This window comes from Vanessa tameamea, chromosome 11, assembly GCF_037043105.1.
Source record: "Vanessa tameamea isolate UH-Manoa-2023 chromosome 11, ilVanTame1 primary haplotype, whole genome shotgun sequence".
Taxonomy (NCBI): Eukaryota; Metazoa; Arthropoda; class Insecta; order Lepidoptera; family Nymphalidae; genus Vanessa; species Vanessa tameamea.
The window spans coordinates 7,001,257-7,024,743 of record NC_087319.1 but is presented as its reverse complement, the minus strand read 5'-3'; the positions used below and the strand labels follow the sequence as shown (position 1 = coordinate 7,024,743).

The following is a 23,487-nucleotide window of genomic DNA, read 5'->3' as shown; positions in this document are numbered from 1 at the left end:
TTAGGAAATTCAACCGAAATTGCATCGCAGTCACAAATCCGTGCTCAACGTTTACGAAACAAACTATATCCAATATGCCGCTAACAAATGACTTTGACTATAAAACTTATAGACAATTTATTATTAGAATTACTGTATTAAAATCTAAGGATAAATAAAAATTAAAAACAAGACTAAATAAATCTGAACATTATTTTATTTATTATATTAGTATTACAGATTTTACCTATAAACGAAACTGATCATCGATCATAAAAATATTGATACGTGTATGTATGTACCCGCATTGAATCGTGGCAGAGTGACCTCCGAAATCTCCCCATTAAGGAAATGTAGGCTTTAGCAACCGTGGGACATTCACAGGCTTACAACAACGTTTTAACTTAGTTTAAGTATATTATATAATTTTTGTAACAAGGCAAATCATATAGTCTCAAAAAGTATTAAATAATAACGACTAACCTAAAATTACTTCGTATGTTTGGTCAGACTGCGTATATAAAACGCTTTTGCAGAAAACACGTTATGACCCCATGGAATAGATTGCCGATATTTCGAAGCATCCAATATGGATAGCTTTATACACTAGCGAGCCACGCTACGCAAACTTTGTCATACTTGAATTTTCAATCAGGGTTAAATTTTTCATAACATGGTAGCTATTTCAATATGATTTCGCATGGGTATAGATTGATGTTTTATGACTAAAGCAAATGGAATCTCTGTATATATTTTCATTCAGGGTTTAAGTAAAGTTAAGAACAAATCACACGAGACAATATTGAAATGTCTAACTCAGCATGAGAGGATATTATTAACATTTAGACTATCTGAATTCAGTGTAATCGAAGTTACGCCGCCGTACTACAATCAAATTATCCTCTGAATATCACTTCTGGTAATATGGGCTTTTAATAAAGGAGCAAGCAAACAATTATTTATCCAAGTGGATCTCATATTTATTTTTTCTATTACTATTCATATAACTGTAACGCGCTTTATTTTGTATTATTCTGTTAAAATAAAATACAAAAGACTTATGAAATTATACTCTTGAACTTAACAATTAGTATCAAAATATGTAGCAACCAAATTAATTAATATCCGTCCAATCACTTTATTGCAATATATTTATTCAGTTATTATAAAAATGTGATTCATTCATCAATGGCTACCTCAGTGTATTTTTATTTTAAAATATAAAGGTGCGTTCGGATATTTCATTTTATAGAATGTAGTGATTTAGTCACAAATTTATTTGGACAGTATATATCAAACGCTTTGGCAGGCTAAGCGACATGGACCGACGCAATAGATTGGTGACATTTTGCAGCGTTCAGTATTGATGACTAGCGTTATCAGACCACAGAACGCTCTCTCGAAATCAAAATAAATTATAAAAAATTCAAAAATCATTTTTTATAGAATAAGTATCAATTTTCCAATGACTACGATTAATTATAGATAATGATATTTTTTACGGATGATTAGATTGTATATAATTATATATTGGTAAAACAGTGTTTTATATTTTGAGATTTTTCATCACATTTATCTTCATTTTATCCTCGTAATAAATAAACTGAAACAATAATTAACCATGAAACACAAAGAAACAAACATATATGTATATATTCATTTCAAGTTTTTATAATTTTATTCCTATATTAATAATACTAGCTGTTACCCGCGGCTTTGCCCGCGTAGAATATGAATATATTTACAAATTAACTTAAAATGTTACGTTAATGTAAGACCTCTTTGTATACCACATTGGTGTGTATTTCAGCCCTTAGGGTAGAATATATTCAGAAACGATTAAATACGTATCAACTCATTTTTAATAAGTGGCACAAAAAAAAATTCATGCTTCTAACTTCAAAAATGACGGTCTTCCAAACTATTCTATATACCAAATGTCAATCCGATTTCCCTCCTTCCTTCAAAGTGAGTAGATACTCACTTTTAATCGGTAGGCCAAAAATAAAATTTCATGTTTCTAACTTCAAAATGACGGACTTCCAGACTAACCTGTATACGAAATGTCAACCCCTACTCTTTCCCTTTAGGCGTAAAATATCAAAAAACGCTTAAATACGTATCTACCCATTTTAAATCAGCAGCCCAAAAATAAAATTTCCTGTTTCTAACTTAAAGTTTAATGCGTCTAACTTCATAAATGACGGACTTCCAGACTAACCTATTTCAGAAATACCAACCCCTATTCAACCTCTTAGAGGTAGAATATCTAATAACACTTAAATACGTATTTAATCATTTTTAATCAGTATCTCAAAAGTAAAGTTAAATATTTTTAACTTAAAAAATGAAGGACTGCCATAAATACTTTCATTCCTTATTTCACCCCCTCAAAGGTAGAATATGAAAAAACGCTTAAATACGTATTAACTCTTCTTTAATCAGTGTCACAAAAATAAAGTTTCATGTTTTTAACTTAAAAAATGATTGACTCTCATAAAACTTTCAACCCCTATTTCTCCCCCTTAGGGGTAGAATATGCAGAATCACTCCATTTTAATCAGTATCCCAAAAATAAACTTTCATGTTTCTAACTTAAAAAATTATGGACTTCCATACAAACGTTCAACCCCTTTTTCACCCTTTTAGGGGTATGTAGTATGTCCTTTCTCAGGCTCTAGACTATTTGTGTACCAAATTTCATTTTAATCGGTCTAGTAGTTTTGGCGTGAAAGCGAGACAGACGGACAGAGTTACTTTCGCATTTATAATATTAGTATGGATTAGCTTTTCTTGTACCTAATAATATATATGGTATATATTATACTAACCTAACCATTCGAAAAGCATCAAGATCATCCAATATTTTATTATGAAACATATTATTGAATCCAGTGAAAATGTTTTAGATTTTAAATTTTATTGTTTAAAGTTTTAGTACCTTCCTTCCATATTCTGTTTAACCAAACAAAAATTAAATTATACTGAGTCTGTTTTTTTAAGATTGCTAGTAAACCAAAATTATACTTACGAGGAAAATCTAGTAATATAAAATCGAATGTTTTTGCTTATTTCATAGTAAATCGCGCTCGATCAGCTTCTGGATTATAACAAAATTTTGCATAAGAGTTGATTATGCCATCAGACATATGTAAGTACCAACTCGTATTTGAACAAAGTGGTGGCATAACTTCGAAACGTAGTCCTTAAGAAAAAAACCTTAGCTCAGTAAAATGATATTTAAGATCTACTTTAATTAACATAAAAATTATTAACTTTAAGTCCTTAAATATATACAAATATGAATTAAAAATAGTTACTGTACAAACCCGAGTAGAATGGTGGCAAAAATACTAACAGCATTTCCCTGTTGAATCGCAATATTGATTGATTTTTAATAAATGTTGTTTAATTTTAATAAATTTCAACATTCATGAACTTTAATTAGAATAAAAACCACCATATCCGTTTAACAAATTAAAATTAATATTATCAATATATTTTGAATGAATACATCTAAAGATATTAAATATTTACTTTACAAATCTTTTATCGATAGTTCTGTGTAAAGCGAATATCATTATTATACGGATTCGTCCGTGAAACCTTCTAATAAATTTTAGCATTCATTTGAGTTAATTACAAGATATTCTTATATATGCGTATCCTCCGAGCTTCTTATTTTTGATGTATAATATTATGGTCTTCAATAAAATAATACTTCGTCTTTTGTGGACTTTAAATCATCATTACATAGTATAAAACAAAGTCATGTACCGCTATCTGTCCCTATGTATGCTTAGATCTTTAAAATCACACAACGGATTTTTTGATTCGCTATAATAATGTGCTACAGTATTGTACACCTTAAAAAAAGTCTTCAAAAAGTCCGCGATGGTATACCCATCACATTTCAAGCAATACAGCATTAATACTTATCCATTTAAGTACCTTAAACACATTGTGCATTTAATATAGATCAATATAGCCAGTTACAGAATGTAATTTAAATGATTATTTTCCAAGATATTACAGATTTAAAACGCAGGGACATAGCAGTTTTTATTGTCTAATGACTAAAAACTGTGAACGTTGTATGTAGTCACAGCATTGCACTCTTGCGAAGCCGAGGCGAGTCGCTAGTATATTATATAGTGATTATTCTTTAGTATCATATGACGTGACAAATGAAATCGTAAGTGATTAACGTAATATTGTTTATATTTTGATATGCCTCATATAATGATATATCCAATACGAAACCACGTCAATGCGTCACACACATTACGTCATGAATTCGTCATTGCAGCAGAGTTTTGGGGCCGTTGACAAAATTCGTTCATCCGTTGCCCAAATTTGTTTCACCGACACTAATTGGTCGGGCAGATGAATTATTAACGTTTTAATTGTTTACTCAAAGTTGACCGTGGATTAAGTTGGCAACTTTATCCATTTATTCATCTCGCTTGCTGATTTATGGTGCTTTTTTAATTTTTTGTAATCTGAAGGTTTGTGATCAATTAGCGTGAATATATTGCTTTAACGAGAATATAATAAACATAAATTAAACTATAAATAATTTGCAATTTTACTTGATACTTATAAATTACTTTTTTATTCTATTGTACTGTATTGTACACACATAACATAACATTAGCGGCCTGTATATTCCCACTGCTGGGCTAAGGCCTCCTCTCCCTTTGAGGAAAAGGTTTGGAGCATATTTCACCACGCTGCTTTAATGCGGGTTGGTGGAATACATATGTGGCAGAATTTCTTTGAAATTAGACACATGCAGGATTCCTCACAACGTTTTCCTTCACCGCCGAGCACGAGATGAATTATAAACACACATTAAGCACATATAAATTCAGTGGTGCTTGCCTGAGTTTGAACCCGAAATCATCGCTTAAGATGCACGCGTTCTAACCATTGGGCCATCTCGGTTCTCTGTACTGTATTGTAATAAGAAACTTTATTACGTTTTTGACCTACTGTATCTTTAGTATGAAATTACTTTATAAAATAAAAAAAAACGTAATGATTTTACAAGCTTAAATGATCTATTATATTAATATCAGTTAATAAATATTCCATTCAATAAAAATTACTATTATCTTATTAATTAGACACAAAATCTAAGCTTAGCCCCCTTGTTTTTTTGATTTAATTGATTTAATTGTTGTAACTAAAACAAAAATTGTACATTTTTTGTTTAAATTCCAAGAGTCATCAGTCTAATTAACCAAAGCAACTTAGACAACAAATAGAAAACAGGGAAAATAGTTCTTACTTAGTTTAGCAAATTCTGTTAGCAAATATTTCGTCACTGTAATGTAACCATTCAAAGCGTCAAGCAATCGACAGCCCTTTCCCGCAAATGGAAATGAATTTCACCCTTAGATCTTCCGCACCAAATGACATAGAATTCAACAACCAACAAAACGAGAACTTTTGATGTGTGAGCGACACGTTCAGAAGAAATTAGAAAATTAAGCGACATGTATATACTTTGTTTACATTCTGTTAACAGAGCCTTTGAAGTCGCGTAATAAACAAAACACCCACATACCAACAACGAATACATACAAACAAGTATGAACCTTATTTTAGTACGAGTAAGAAGGAAACTCGATTATCATAATTTAAACCATATCATACATGTTTTTAGTGTAGCATTACTCAGTAATGGGTATACGGAATAGTGATGCCTCTTTACGTCCTAGAATGTTTCATCATGTTATTATACTTATAAATTGCTATTTACTAAAAATAAGTATATTGTGTACTATTGTACCGAACTAGTGTACCGAACCGGTGGTAGATTTTTGACAATCAATAAGCGAGTGTAAACACTTCTATATTGAATAAAGATTTTTGACTTTGACTTTGATTGTTCGTTTATAAGACAATATTGCTTTAAATATTAAAATCAAAATATACTTTATTCAAGTAAGCTTTTACAAGCACTTTTGAATCGTCATTTAACAAACTATTTAAAGTAAAGCTACCACCGGTTCGGAATGTAGATTCTACGAGAAGAACCGACAAGAAACTCAGTAATTACTCTTTTTCAACATCTAAAAATACAGTGATTTTAGCCTGGAAGTCAACAAGCACTAACTCCACGCTTTTTATCATCTATATGATATAAAGATTGCTCTGAGTAGATTTATGTGAATCTAAATTTTTATCGATACATTTTCAAATTTAAATCAAAATAAAGTTTTTAAAGTGATTCCATATGGTAATGTTACATAAACTAGTTAGTTATTTTTTTGTCAATGTCAATTCATACGAATTTGTTTGACATAGCTTCTAGTAATATATAATACCTAATTTAGATAATATTTCCAGTCGTCTGTAGCGAAAGCAACCTTAGATTGTAAGTATAGGTCGAAAGCTCTAAAGGTGATATCATAATTTTGACATGACGTTAATAAGTATTTGGAATTCCAATTCAAATGTTACATGCTGTTTAAAACTGAAATTAATCGAACACACCTATTTGTAGACGATTAAATATTTGGCACCTCAACGTATTCGATCCCAAAACATAGTTACATACATACATACATACATACATATGTACAGACATACATACATACTTACATATGTACATACATACATACATACATACATACATACAACATACATACATACATACATACGTACATACATACATACATACGTACATACATACATACATACGTACGTACGTACATACATACATTTATATGTACGTACATACATACATACATATGTACATACATATATACATACATACATACATACATACATACATACATACATACATGCATATGTACAGACATACATACATACATACATACAACATACATGCATACATATGTACGTACATACATACATACATACATACGTACGTACGTACATACATACATTCATATGTACGTACATACATACATACATATGTACATACATACATACATACATACATACATACATAGAACATACATACATACATATGTACGTACATACATACATACATACATACATAGAACATACATACATACATATGTACATACATATATACATACATACATACATACGTACATACATACATACATACGTACGTACGTACATACATATGTACATACATACATACATATGTACGTACATACATACATACATACATACATACATACATACATACATACATACATACATACATACATACATACATACATACATACATACATACATACATACATACATACATACATACATACATACATACATACATACATACATACATACATACATACATACATACATACATACATACATACATACATACATACATACATACATACATACATACATACATACATACATACATACATACATACATACATACATACATACATACATACATACATACATACATACATACATACATACATACATACATACATACATACATACATACATACATACATACATACATACATACATACATACATACATACATACATACATACATACATACATACATACATACATACATACATACATACATACATACATACATACATACATACATACATACATACATACATACATACATACATACATACATACATACATACATACAACATACATACATACATATGTACGTACATACATACATACATACATACATACATACATACATACATACATACATACATACATACATACATACATACATACATACATACATACATACATACATACATACAACATACATACGTACGTACGTACGTACGTACGTACGCACGCACGCACGCACGCACGCACGCGCACACACACACACACACACACACACACACACACACACACACACACACACACACACACACACACACACACACACACACACACACACACACACACACACATATACATACATACATGCTCACTGTTGTTCTTTTATACAATATTTCATTCATTTATAAAATTATTGTATATAGAATAGTGGTACTGCCAAAGCAAAAATCTTTACGTAATTCAGGTTCCAAATGATTGAATGCAAAGATTTTACCAGCGATGAAATAAACATTTAATTTCTATAATGATATGTATTAGATAATAACATTATCCATCCACAACCTACATATACATATATTTCAAGAAATATCTTATCACGTTTGAACTCGATTAGAACAAACGATGCTCCCGAAGCTAAGTTGTATTCAATGCGCTCTCATTTCCATACTATTAAACCTTATGCGTCCCTTGAAAATGAACGGCACGAGAATGACTTTGCAAAGAAATAAGTAGGCACGCGAATGAGCCACGGCAATGAGCACGCACGACGGCGAATGAAAATGAAATTTGGCTTTCGGATTTTGTCCTCGGCGGTTTCTCTCGTAAGAAAAATTCCTTTCTAAATTTACAATGACTTTGTTAGATTTTATTATACGACGATAAAGGATAAGCGAATTGGTTGGAACATTAATGGTCTGATAATTTCATATTGGACTATTTTTTCATAGTGCATATATATATGATAATATTGTAAGTAATTATTATTATTTTGATATTGCGAAATTGAAGACGACTCGAATGTGAACAAATACTACGATAACTATATCTAGTACTTTTCAATCTTATTCATTAACTACCTGTGACCGCGACTTCGTACGCGTTTGAATTAAAAAAAAAGTTATTGTTGTAGCCTAAGTTACCCCTTATTATACCAGCTATCTGCCAATGAAAGTCCCATCAAAATCGGTCCAGCCGTTCCAGAGATTAGCTGAAACAAACAGATGGATAAAAATTGAAAATAATTTTATTATGTTATATGTGCCGTGTATACATACATATTATGCATTTAGTAAGAAGCGGTTATTTTAATATTACAAACAGACACTCCAATTTTATTATATGTATTGATGATGATTAGTTACCATATAAAGTGTGTATGAAATGATTAATAAATAGTATATTGGATTCCAAAAATGAGCTGGCCAATTACAACGTAGCTGGATTATCTTTTTAATTAGTTTTTTGCATATAATTTTTACACCTACTTAACTGTGCCTTACTTACCCACCCATAAAAACAAAAGCTATTTATACCACAAAAAACAAATTATTTTTATATTTCCATGTTTTGCACGTGCATAAAAATTCTGTTATAAGGTGTAAATATTTTCCTAAAAAGTCACTAACTAACTATGCATCCAAGTAGCATGATGTAACATTTTTGTGTTACAATCAACAGTAACTCACTTTTTATATAAATGTACCATAAAAACGCTGAAACATTTTTACTTGGTGATAGGGCTTTGTGGAAGCCCGTCTAGTAAGGTACCACCCACTCATCAAATATTCTATTGCAAACTAACTACGCTTAGTAATGTTGGTTTCGTTGGTTTCGGATTAGAAGGGCACTGAGCCAGTTTAAATATAAAAGTACAATGAACTTAACATCTTAGATGTCAAGGTTGGTAGCACATTGATAATATGAAGAATGATTAATATTTTTTATAATACCAATGTCTATGGCCAGTGGTGACCACTTACCATTAGATAGCCCATTTGCCAGTTTCCATACATGACATGAAAAAACCTACATATAGTGGTAATTTAGTCTTAGATGTTTTATAATAAATAATTTTAAAAAGAATAATGTACATAAAAAAAGAAAAAAAATCAATTTTCGAAGTTTTTCAGTAAAACATCAAGTATGTTCATTTTTATTAAGTTTATTTTGATATTAATCAAACAAACACTTATCCTACGGCATAAAATATTTAATAAAACAAAATGAAGCATCTATTTGCTAGCTGTATATTGTCTTTATTTATTAATATAATTAACTTCAATTTTGTAATTTAACTCTTGTGAAGGCTAAAGTTTATAACGATAGTCATTAAATATTTCTTTAAGATTTTTTCACATATATGCAGAGTAAATGTAATGCCACTGTTAATAGTTACTAAGTAACATAGTATATCAAGACGCTTCAAGGCGTTGAATCTAAGCGATGTCTTATGCAATAAGCATTTGCCGTTCATTGGCATCTTACCACTTTAAAGCAAACTCCACTACTATTTCCTATTTCATAAGCAAGAGCTGCCTTCGTCAGAAGAGACAAATAGCCCTCGTGAAGGGGTTAGGTAGTTGAACGTAAGCTAATGCATTATTTATAAGTCTGAGCAACCCAATTTCTACCGTCTTTCTTACAATGGATAAAACTCGTTAGAGGCAATCAAATTATTTATAAGACATTTTAAATATAAAAGGGAACTTCAAATTCGAAACTGAGAGTTTTATTAAATTATCGTCGTTCTTTATTTTTCAAGTAATCAGTATGTTTTCGCTTTTCATTTAGTATTTCTTTTAGCTTTGCGATTGTATATCTTTATGCTTGTGGTTTTTTTCACGTTTATGGAGATTTAGTTTATGTCTATGTCTACCGTTGATAGGACTTTGTGCTGGCACGCCTGGCTGGCTAATATCGTTAACTTTACCACCAAATATCAATATTTAATATTCCTTTGTTTGGGTTTAAATGATGAATCAGTTAATGCAATTACTGTCACAAACGGCACATGGATCATAACGTGGATCTCAAGATTGTTGGTGCACTAGGGGTGTAAGACGTTAAGTACCAGACGTCTTAAGTACCAGTGTATATGGCAAAGCAATTTACAAGCTGGTTCATAAATAATGCATTCCTATATTTCATTAAAAAAAATAAAAAATAGTCGATAAAACCTCATTAATTATTTAAGCAAATTTACATTAGTTAGTTTTGATATAAATTATGTGAACGACTTAAATTACTCAATAATAAGGTCTAGCCATAACAAACATTTGAACTCGTAGTCACACTTTAATTGGCAGTGTAATAACGTCCTTTATTCTATTTTCATTTTACTAAAATATTTTCAAGCTATCGTATGAATACGAAATATACAGTTACGAAATATTAAACAATTTGTAATTTCAGTAGTTTACAAAATAAATTCACGTTTTATAATAATTCTCCAAAAAATTTATTTTTTAATACATACTTGCAATGATCTCATAATATTTGTATTTGTGTCAGTCTTAAATACGAATGTGATATAATTAATCATGACATCCTATGACGTAACACCGTATTGGAGGCTAGGGCTACTCTTTAACAAATTTTACGTAACGTATTTTGATAATTTAATAGATTTTTAAATCGGCAATATAGCTTTATATTTTTCATTTCAATACATGGCAGCCAATGAATCGTTGCAATCGACTGCTTGTCACAGTGGTACTTGACAAATGAAATTTTCCAACGAACTGACGGTCGCCGATAAGGAAAATGTAGTTATGAAATTTCCAATTTTCAGATAATTTTAAATTGTTCTAAATAACATTTTTTAATTCATAACATAATATACCTCTTGATTTACATTATACTCGTAATATGAAAAATATCAATCAAGGTGTTTCGTTAATTTATTTTATTTTACCAAGAAATATATCCCTGGTATCTTATAACATATTTTTATAGTCTAACAATATTTTCAGAGTTTATATTATACTAATTTTCACGAATAGGTATTCAGCTTCCCAAAGTACGTGGATTTATTGTACGTATTGTATTGTATGGGTATAAAAGTGCCACGATAATGTTAGCTATTTTGCACTTCAAAGTAGCTTTACATATTTCAATGAATTTCTTAAGCGTTTAAAGCATTTATTGAACAATTTAACATGCCTATAAAAAATATTGTTATATGTATAACTATCACAAGTTACTTTCCGATATTAATTATAATAACTGTTATAAGAATTAGACCGGACTTATAATGCATAAGACCCGTCTGATTATTCTCTAATGGCAACATACAACAATCGGCTTATTATAACAATAATGTTTCTGTAAATAATATTCAAGAATTTACATTTGAGATAAAAATAACGATGCAATGATAATCATTATTTCAATTACACATTAACTACATATTTTATATAACTAAATTACATAATTATTAATTTATTAATATTCACAAACATATAATGAACGATGAAATATTTTCAAATTGTCGTCTGGTGTTTTAAATGATTTATGAAAAAAACAATTTAAAATTTAAAACCACAAATCAAATAAAAGTTAACTGATAAATTGCACAATTCGGACGCAAAAGCGTTGAGTGTTCACTACAAGTCTCACATAGCTCATAGCCCTTGGTTATTAAACTGACTTTACATCCTCAACTAAATATGCCGATCAAAACAATAGAAAAAATAGTTGTATTATAATTATGAACTTAAAAAAAAGCTTTAGCCCTTCACGAATATTTAAAACGACAAGTTTTGAAAAATCTGAAGTTTTTATAAAAACTTTAGATTCAGATTGACAACAATCTTTTTGAATCTCTATCTCGAAGCGTTTCATTTAAAAACAGTTTTAGAACCATGTCCAACTTCAGTCCAGTTGTTTGGTTTCCTCTCTTTCTGATCATTGTCTCTATCTTCCTGCATTTTATTTAATAAATCTTGAACGATTCAGGTGTATTTTTTTTTTCATAGGAAATAATATTCATGTTTTAACTTGTAAATCCGAATGCGGGATTCCACGCGACAATTTAACTTTACGATTCGACTCACGCGCCACAGTAACTGTAAAACGTTTTAACTCAATCAAATAAATTACAAGCGAATGCATAGAAGTTAAAAAAAGATTATATTAAATTTTCTTTTTATTATCGTCCATAAATCTAACCGTTTTGACTATATAATATTACATGCTATAACACAATAATGTAAATCTTACCAACCTACTTACTGCAGTATTACTTCTATTACTTTTTAGTCTTTGCTTAAGACTCTTCTTTACTCGAGTAACGGTTCTTCTTCCGCTGTTGTTCATCAGACAAGATCATCCAACTTTATATATAGTATAATCTCAATGGTTTCTATTTATTACGAACAGTTGAAACGGTATATCTATTATAAGTTTAGGATTGAGCACGTTTTACATTTATCAAGATTAAGGAAATGCTTCTGAATGACCCTTTTAATTAATTCCTTTTCTTCGTATATTTTAAGCCTATTAGCTTATGGTATTGAAATGTATTTTTAATTCTAAATGATATAAGTGAAATATTCTGCTATTTAAATTGCATTGCATTTGGAAGGCCTGACTGACTTACATTATATACAATTAAAATTGTTTTGTGACTTAGACATGAAGCAGGAAAAAAAATTGAAAAATTTAATATGATACAACAAAATAAGGAAATATGCCATAACAGCATTAGCGATTCTATAACCCAACAAGCTTGCGATCAAATCAACCAGACAGTAAAAATAATTAATACATACCATTATCTGCTGAAATATTTCGGCCTGTACACTTTAAGGGAGCCTTCATATTAAAATGTATATAAACGTATGAATTAAATTAAAAAAAGAAAAATTAAAAACTATTCTATCAAACCGGTTGCAATATTAACGCAGCTGTTATCACTCTACAGGAAAATATCATTATTACGTATTCCGTTATCGTCATTACTGTAATCAATTTCGTCCCCGTTTTCATATCCCTGTCAAAGTATATATTTTTTATTTCCTCCTGTTACACAAGTGAAGTTTTATCGTTTTCATTTAAAATTCGAGCTACAAAAATGTTTTTAAATAAAATAAAACTTTTTGACGCACTCGTGATTTCTACTTATTGAAATAATTTAAGTTCAGAGTTGCTGCTGTTTTTTGAGAATATTAATTTATTAATAAATAAAACAGACACACAAGTAGGTCATCTGGTAATCGGATACCTCCGGTTTTAGACATTTAATATTTAATAAGGAAAATCCAATTCAGTACTAGAATGTATTTCACTTTACCTTCCCTTAGCTTTCACTTTTATCAACCAACACATAGCTAACCAAAGTATTTTCAAGCGAAGGCATTCAGAAACAATACTTTTTTTTCAAAATGTAGCTATTACAAGCATTTTTAAATCGTCATTTTACAAGGTTTAAAATAATCTTATATTCAATAAAATGTCCCATTTATTTATCATTTGTTTTAATCTTAATTTATTAACTAATGTTATTTACCAGAAATAATAATGAGTTATTATTAAACAGAGTATTATTCGAATAAAATAGAAGTGGTATTGTGACGTATATGTTTAGACAAAAGACAATACAATTATAAATATAAAATATAATAATACCTCAATATGAATAATATACCAAGATAAATCGTCTACGAAATAAAAAGAAGTGCTTGTATCGTGGGAGACACAGTCGCGAGGGATTAACGTAGAAACGTTTTAAATCCAAAGTCGCGTCTTTTGCCGAAGTAAGGATAAGTGTACTCAATGTTTTGAGGAAACCATAAATTTATATTATTCTTAAAACGAATAAAATCATTGGCAGGCTACAAATTAAAATATATATATATTTTGTAAAATAACAATATTTTTTTTTATCATTAATCGCCATATTATACATGTGGTCAATTGTCTCGGCGATCCATTGTAGTCAAATGGGCCGAATTTACTTTATGACGCTTCACATATATCTTCTTTCTTCAATGTATGTCTGCTTATATTAGCAATGACTACATACATTACACACACAAAACAACACACAATTAAACACAAATTAAGCACATATAAATTCAGTGGTGCTTGTCTGGGTTTGAACCCGAAATCATCGGTTAAGATGCACGCGTTCTAGCCACTGGGCCATCTCGGCTCACTTAAAATTATTGTATATATTATAATATAAGTGACAGCAACTGAATATCCCACTGCTAAAACTCATTCCTTAACACTGTTTTACTGTCGTAGACTTCACATTTCACCACTATTTCTTCCACGAGACATACATATAAACATAAGTACGAACTTAGCACAAAAAATAACCAATGAAACATGTTAAAAATGTAAATCACATTATTCTGTTTTAATTTATGATAGTGTTCATAGATCCTTAAATCTTATTTTAAATTAGGTACCTCGTTTTAAGGATATAAATGGATAAAATGTTACAATGAAATTTGGCATGGAGCCGCTGAAAACAAAAGCCGTCCGTTAATTAAGAATTATTTTTTGTTTCAGGGACAGAGAAGATTTATACTTTAAACCGGGACAATATCAGCTGTAAGTTTTTGTTTATTTATTTTATGTAATAGCTTTTTGTATAGATTTGATGATAGAAGAAAGTTAAGCTTTTCTAGACGACACCCCCCCCCCCCGCGTAATATCCAAAATTTCATTTTCATTTCCAAATGTATATAATGACTGGACTATACGTCTTTTTTAAGCAAACTAATAATATTGTGATTAGTAATAACATAAATAAGCTTTAACGCATACTTTAATTTGTATTTGATCTGTATGTAATTTCACCATTTCGACCAAATTTGACCATAAACTTTGTAAATTACCTATTGTTTCACAACATACAACTTGATATGGTACTAAAAGCCCTCAAGAGACAATTGAAATAGCGTAATATAAAACAAGGAACGTTAATCTTAACTAAATGTGTCTCGCGAGCCGCATTTTCGTCTCAGCGTTCCGATAGCGTAAATTCCTTACTTCTATCCCAATCTGTATATGACTCAATATTACTTCGAATATTTTATATCACTTCAGATTGAAATTATCATAATTCTTCAATGTTTTGTTGATATATTTAAAATAAGTATAATGTGTAAGTCGAGTCACGGTTGATAATTTAGTATTTTGTTTATGATATATAAGCGTTGATAACACAATGGTTTATAGGTCGCCTAGCAATGTGAAGAGTTCCAGGGTTGAACCTGTGCCTTTGGGCTATTGTCGTCACTAGTCCCAGCATAAACTATTTGTTCAATTGGAAGGGTGAATAGGAATATTAGTAATAAATTTGAACGGGGCATTGCTAATACTAATTTGAAAAAAATGCTTGTTAGTTTTTCAGTATATGACATTTTACGTACCTATATTTTATTAATTTTCAATAATGTACCACTGACCTAAAATATCTCAAACTGAGAAAATACTATATATATATATATAAAAACTATGCAAATCAATATAATTATATATTTACCTGTGAGTACCTAAAGTTGCAAGTTTTGTAATATCGTTTAGCACACAAAAGATGGTTAACGACATTTTTATATTTTTATATAAATCTCTATTTTGAACTTACACTTTGAAATAAATTAAAATATACCAGGAAATCCAGGTATCTATCTTCAAAGGGAAATCTTTATTTCTATTGGAAATTAGTAACTTCCAACGGAGATTGTATCAAAAGTAAAATATTGTTTCTGCGTAATCCTCCCTATAGTGTAAAAGTGCGCTTTCATAATCTGCCAATTCTATACTACGGGAAAGAAGTCATTCGCAGAACCGATAGCATGAAACGACAAGCTCTACGAAACAGAAAAGTTTAATTTATTATTGGTCCTATCCACAAGTTGAACTCACTTCCTTAAAAAGACGCAGCCTTATAAGCGAGCAACTAGATCAACGAGGCGGCTATATAATATGTACATATATCAAGTACCCAAATTTAAAGTTCAGTTTACTTTCCAACATTAAGTGAGCAAGTCGATTTAATGCCAATTTTTAGCAACTTGTCGTTAAGAGAAGTTAGTATTACTTTTAACAATAATTTGATCAGAAAGTTCGATTTGAAAATGGAAAGTTTGAAAAAATCTGCGATATAATTATGTTTCCCACTGCGAGTGCCAGCATATGTATCATCCAACAGAAGCAGGTTTTCTCACAGATCACGACCATAAACATTAATTAAGCACATAAAATATTAACGGCAATTGCCTGGGCTTGATACAGCAAACCTCGGTTAAGATAAAGTAGTTCCTACCCCACTATGCCATCTTGGCTCTAATAATCTCTTAATCATTTAATATGTTAGTCAAGACTTTTTTACAAGAACTACCATAAAGTCCGCTATCAATGGAACACGCCTTATTTTAATTACGTTTTACAAACAGTAGGTTTGATATTTGATAAGACCTCAATTTTCAATACTGTTTCGGATACCGTATTTCAAAGTTAATTAGAAACCTTTTTGTTGTTACTTTGTGATCTTAAATTGATCCGTTCGAAGATTAATATAATTTTCAAGAAGTCGCTATTATAAAGCATCTAATTAAATGTATACTGATAAAAAAATATTATGTACTATATGCCTTATTCCGTTAATGAATAATTGGTTATCTACACAACGACTTACATGATATTTTTTTTATTATTGCGAATAAATGAGTGAGTTTTCATGTCAAACTCATCATCATGATGTCATAGATACTTATTTATAACTATAACATTTTATAAACGTACGTAAACATGCACGTCTGTTCATACTGGTTTTTTCCGAACCGGTGGTATATTTTTGACTATCAATAAGCAAGTGTAACAATTCTATATTTAATAAAGATTGTTGACTTGAGTTGACTTGACTTAATACAAATAACTTGTCACTGGTTAGTTCAATAATATTTACATCCCTAATAATATTTCAACAGTCTTTAAAATATTCACATGAAGTTATCGATACAAGTTAGCATTTTGTAATCTGTCATAAAATATATCGTACAAAACCATTTGATATCCGTATTTACACAGCTCAAATAACATCAAAATCTTAGTTTATAAATTTATTACATGATGTTGTGAAAGCGAGCCAGCTATTAATTATTAATACAGAGCTCATCTCCCGACGTTCCTCAGAGACTCGCTCGAGCACTTGATGTACAATAATCTCTTTGACGTCCCTCGGGCATTCTGCTTGTGATAGTAGGTATCTTTGAAGAAAAATGCGTTATTATTCTCTTCATATTCATAAACGTAATTTTCGTTGGAACGAAAACAAAGGCATAGAAAACACATTGATTTACTTAATTTTTTCTTAGAAGGCGTATGTGTTCACATAAATTACAAATTTATAAATATCGGTATACATATACATATGTATATGTATATAAAGTAGGCCATACAACAAAATGTTATGTTACTAGAAACCTAGTTAGTTACGTACATGTAGATTAACTTATGAAGAAACATTGGTAATCGGTTGTCAGGTAATTTGACAATATTAAAAAAATACGTCGTCACTGTAATAATATTGGTTTCAACCTTTCAAACAGACACAATTTAATATTTTGCTTTAGACTTTGGCCTTTGATGGCATTTCCCGAAGCCCTATCACTAAAATAATATTCATTTGGTATTATTTAGCATACAAATTTTAAATAACAAATTACCCACATTACGTACATTAAGTACAGACGCTGTGTTGGAATCTTAGAATAACTCCCAGTGTCAGTGTCATGTCAGAGCCGAGATGGCCCAGTGGTTAGAACGCGTGCATCTTAACGGATGATTTCGGGTTCAAACCCAGGCAGGCACCACTGAGTTTTCATGTGCTTAATTTGTGTTTATAATTCATCTCGTGCTCGGCGGTGAAGGAAAACATCGTGAGGAAACCTGCATGTGTCTAATTTCAACGAAATTCTGCCACATGTGTATTCCACCAACCCGCATTGGAGCAGCGTGGTGGAATATGCTCCATACCTTCTCCTCAACGGGAGAGGAGGCCTTAGCCCAGCAGTGGGAAATTTACAGGCTGATTATGTTATGTTATGTATGTCATTAAAAATAAAATAAATAGCTTTGAATATACCTTCAAAAATCAAATAAAAATATAAGCATCGCGGATAAACCCTTACTCATAAGTATGGTATATATATACCTTTTTGTTTTTCACATTTAAGTTAATGGTTTCATTTATCAAAGTTAATATTGTACTCGGTCAATTTAATTTTCGTCGAATCACTATAATTGCGATATAAAATGACTTCAGATTTTGGGTCAAAAGTACTTTTGCAGTCAAGTGGATTGGTCCAACCCCCGAAATATGTGAAGCAAAATAATACCACCAATAAGAAATTCGCCATTTACATAATTGTGCCTTTACGACGCTCAACTAACTTTGTTCTCTTATAAGATTACGTCGGCGTAGATACACATATTTAAAGGAAAGGATATAAGATGATTGTGCCCTTGACAAAGAGTTATTTCATTATATATAAATACAATAATATATAGTCAGTAACTTTTTTTTAGGACAATTTGATTTTATAAAAAAACACTAAATAACGTCGTAACTGTTTTTGTAGCTACATAAAAAACAATTGTAGACCCGTTACAATATAATACAACATTATTAATTAGTTCATAGATGATAGAATACTTTTAAAACAAAATAATCTCTTCGTAATTTTTTAAATTAATATTACAAAACAATTAGCAATTAGTTCTTATATATTCGTTTGTCTATGAATCTGTAGGCAATATTATTAATCGTAGCACAGTCGTAGCAGTCTTAATAATATTGCTGGTATGGCACAGACTTTCCAGTTTTATTTTTTTTTATTATATATTTATTGATCCACAGACGTTTTCGTCTCTGCCTTTTTGAGTTTCGTATGTTCAAAACACATCGTTATGGTGAAAATATCCGAAAATTTAGTTATAGGAATCAGGCTCATGAAATCAAACAAGAACTTTTAAAAAATAGTGGTTTGTTAAAAATATGAATATCCCATTGTCGTTCTTCAATATATTATTCATCAACATTCAATATCGGATTTTATGAAAAATTTATCAGTTATTGTATATTATGAATATCCTATTACTTTCCGGAAAATAAATGCTTTGGAATCTACATGAAAATATATTTGCAAAAATATGTGGCGGAATAAACAACAAACTAATAGATATGTATAATTATACACACCTACAGATAATTTCCTCAATCCTCCATAACGGGGATTTCCAAAACTCAGCCGTATAGCAACAATTTTTAAATGAGATAATAATAAATGAGTACCAAATAAAATTCGACACTTTTACACAATAATGCAGTTAACCAGTGGCATATATTTATTACATAACTCAAAGGTGTAACGACTAAACACTAGCTCCAAAAACAATATGTTAAGTGCAAGGAAAATTCAATTTCGTTTGAATTAGAAAAAATAATTAAATTCTGTGCCGTTGATGGTTGTACATTTTTCACTCACGCGTACTAATATATGCTATATCCAAGAAATACAGGCTCGCGTGCCGCAACCTATTCTAGCCCTGTACTAAGATGCTGAATAATGAAGACAAAAACCTGTAATCATGAACGCTATTTGTGTAACACATATTTATTTCCTTAATGTACAACAATCTGCTTATTATAGTGATTTACGGACGGACATTAATATCATGGCAAGGTTGTATTTTGTTTCTGAGTTCTAATAGTCTCAATAGCTCAACGGTATACGGGTCATCTAGCATAAAAATCAGACGTTAAATTCCTTCCATTGACCAAAATATCTTCCCGGGTTCCTAGCTGAGAATATTCGTTACTTCAAAAAGGGTCTAAGTCACAAAGTCAAATATACAAACGGGATTCCTTCTTATTAATTAATCTTTGTAACTTTAATTTAATAATATTTTAATTTAATACTGATCGATGTTATGAGGAAGATCTTGAGCATGGACGTGGATAGATATATAGGAAGGGGACGACCAAAGAAACCCATCGTTTCTTGGATTGTGTAAAAGACGATGTGGCTGGTAAGAATGTTACTTTAGATGACGTCAAATAGAGAAGTATGGAAGAAGAAGACCCCAAGTAAAATTGGGATAAGAGCAGGAGGATGGTGACTGATTGATATCGCATAGTATATAGATATAATATAACGATAACGCAGAAGCAACAAATATGTTATGAATTGGTAGAAACTAGTACTTGGCTGATATTCATTGGATATAATATAAGTGGTACATTAGTTTACAATTCCCCAAGGCACACTCAAATATATTAGTTTTGCTGTAGAATATAACTGAATGACAGATGGTTGGTATAAGAAATCCATTGACCTTGAAAAAATATTTTGTAATAATAAACATATATTTACTAATCTGAAATGTTACAGACGACGACACATTCGTTACATCTTATATCAACAAAAAATGTTAAAGGCCGGAACCTCCGCGGACTGCTTAAGCTAACAACATTGTAAATATTTCATCTTTGATTTCAATTTGTTCTATTTGAAACCCTGTCTTCAAAGGTGACAGGAGAGCTGGTACAATTCATTAAACTGTTCGGAATTGCGATTCAATGAGTTAATACTGCTAGCATTCTTCACATCATTTAGCGATTTGTACATACTTATAATATCCTCACTGTAAACAAATTTTAAAAAAGTTTTTGTATATGGATAAATGATGATTATACGTTATTACGAGTGTAAATATTTTAAAGTCGTAACTCTGAATTGACCGTGGGCGTAACGTGATTTTTATGCTTTTTTCTATTCTTTAAGTTGAAAGTAGGTTACAATGTCCTGTAATCAAGCTGATACGCTCATATTTTAAATATTTTATCATGAAGTGAATCAAAAACTATTCCGACGAAAGAGTAATTAGGTCTCGATTCGACCTCGATTTTGTTAATATATTGTAAATCCGAATGTAATCTATACATACACTTTGGTTTACCAACGCGAACTGCGTCGATGTTGTGTTTGATATATAGTTCTTTAAATTTGTAGTAAACTTTTTGTAAGCATTGCGTGAAAATAAAGCTTAATAGATTCTACGCATTTCGGGAAATTACTCATAAATATTTATTACTCTTAAAACGATATAAAACCGTTTCGTGAGGAGCCAATCACGGAATATACCAATATCATTTTGTCATGTACCATGGATTGAATATATTATTTCAATGAAGTGCTATACTCATATTATCTGTTGAACGACCCCTATTAAAAACATATTACTTGCTATAAATATATGCACAAATCATTTTATTATTTTAGTTTTTCATGGAAATAACAGCTTATTTGTTAATGTAAAAAATAAATTCTAAAATATGGGGCCAAAAGTAGTTTGTAATAAAAGTGTAAACTTTTCAGTTAATTTTAAAAGATAACTGATTTTGGCGCAATTAAGGATTTCCGCGATACTAATTGTTTTGATAAATTTGAACATATCACCTTTAACAATAGAGTAGATATACAAAAGAACATAATTACTTTTTTGCTTCGCATGTTACAAATATGTATACAAATTCAAAACATATGATAGGATATAATAATATCATTGATGATGATGATGATGATGATGTTTTCTCGAATATTTTTGGTCTAACCCGTGATTTGAACTTCGAATTTCTTAATCAACAGCCGAACAAACTCACCACTAAACAAACGAGGCAATTTTCTTGTAATAATATGTAATCCGTCAAAGCCTGTTTTGTTTACTAAACACAACGGTGTGACCCAAATAAATAAGTGAGATTCAAATAGACTGGGATCATTATGGTTCTGCGGGAATAATGAGGTGCTTGTAGTGGCAATTTGGTTCCGCGTCATGATTCAAAAGAAAGTTTATTGTCCAAATATTTCTTGAGACGGGCTTTGAAAACGGATTTCTTTAATACATTTGGACGCTTGGTGTGAATAAAATTTCATAAATTGTACAGATTAGAGCTATATTTTTTATTATATTTTAATGTCAAGATGTTCAACGTTCGTCGAACTAGACGAGCAAATGAGCTACGATGTATTGATGACCACAAGTAATTATTGACACTGGCAAAAATCTTCCTTTCATGATATCTAAGAAATTATAATTATTTACACTCACTTTTCAAACTGTAATACGACAATACAAATTATTTAATAGTAACAATAATCATGCTTGTGCAAACTCCAGCTAATATGTAACAGCCACCAAATATAAAATTAGTAACTAGGTAAGGCCTCTTCTGCTTTTCAGTGAAAGATTGGAAGCATATACTCGAATTCAAGTTAGTCGCTACACATATGGCGGACGTCCAGGTTTTCTCACGTTATCCTTTACCGCCGAGTATGAAAATTATAAATACAAATTGAGCACTGTAAGGTTAAGGCTACTTGCCTGGGCTTAAACCCAGTTTTTTCGGTTGACATTCACGCGTTAAACTATTGGGAAACCTGTCTCGATAATGTCTTATATAAATACAAAAAAAAACTTAAATTTTATTGTTTTATAATAATAACATATATTTTATTATCTATGAAAAATTGATAACCGCTGGGACCTAAAGGCGACCACGAACCGGATGACGCAGCGTAGGCCGACCCCCACAAGGTGGACCGACGATCCTTTACGTGTTCCGGTAATCCGTTGAACGCTAAAAGCGCAAGACCACGTCGTGGAATTGCTTGGGGGTGGTTTTTGTCCAGCAGAGGACATCTTCCAACTGACATAATGATAATAATAACGAAATCATAATATTATCAGAATATAAATATTTGATATGAATGATCAATATTATTTAAAAAATCTAAATATTTAAAAAATTATACATGTTATAGAAAAAAATGTATTTTTTCATCATTAAACAAAATATTTAATTTTTTTGTTGTGTTTGCATTCAAATGTATCAAGATATTATGTTCTAATAAAAACTTA

At 30.4% G+C, this 23,487-nt stretch overlaps 1 protein-coding gene across 3 annotated transcripts in view; it reads left to right on the top strand.

The window, feature by feature from the left end:
* Nucleotides 1-23,487, top strand: part of LOC113395185 (protein TANC2) — a 311,678-nt gene that overhangs the window by 3,952 nt on the left and 284,239 nt on the right. For all 3 annotated transcript variants that reach the window (XM_064216204.1, XM_026632753.2, XM_026632754.2), the window contains exon 2: nucleotides 15,067-15,108. The gene's annotated coding sequence lies outside the window, so the exon portion shown is untranslated. The remainder of the gene's footprint in view (nucleotides 1-15,066; nucleotides 15,109-23,487) is intronic.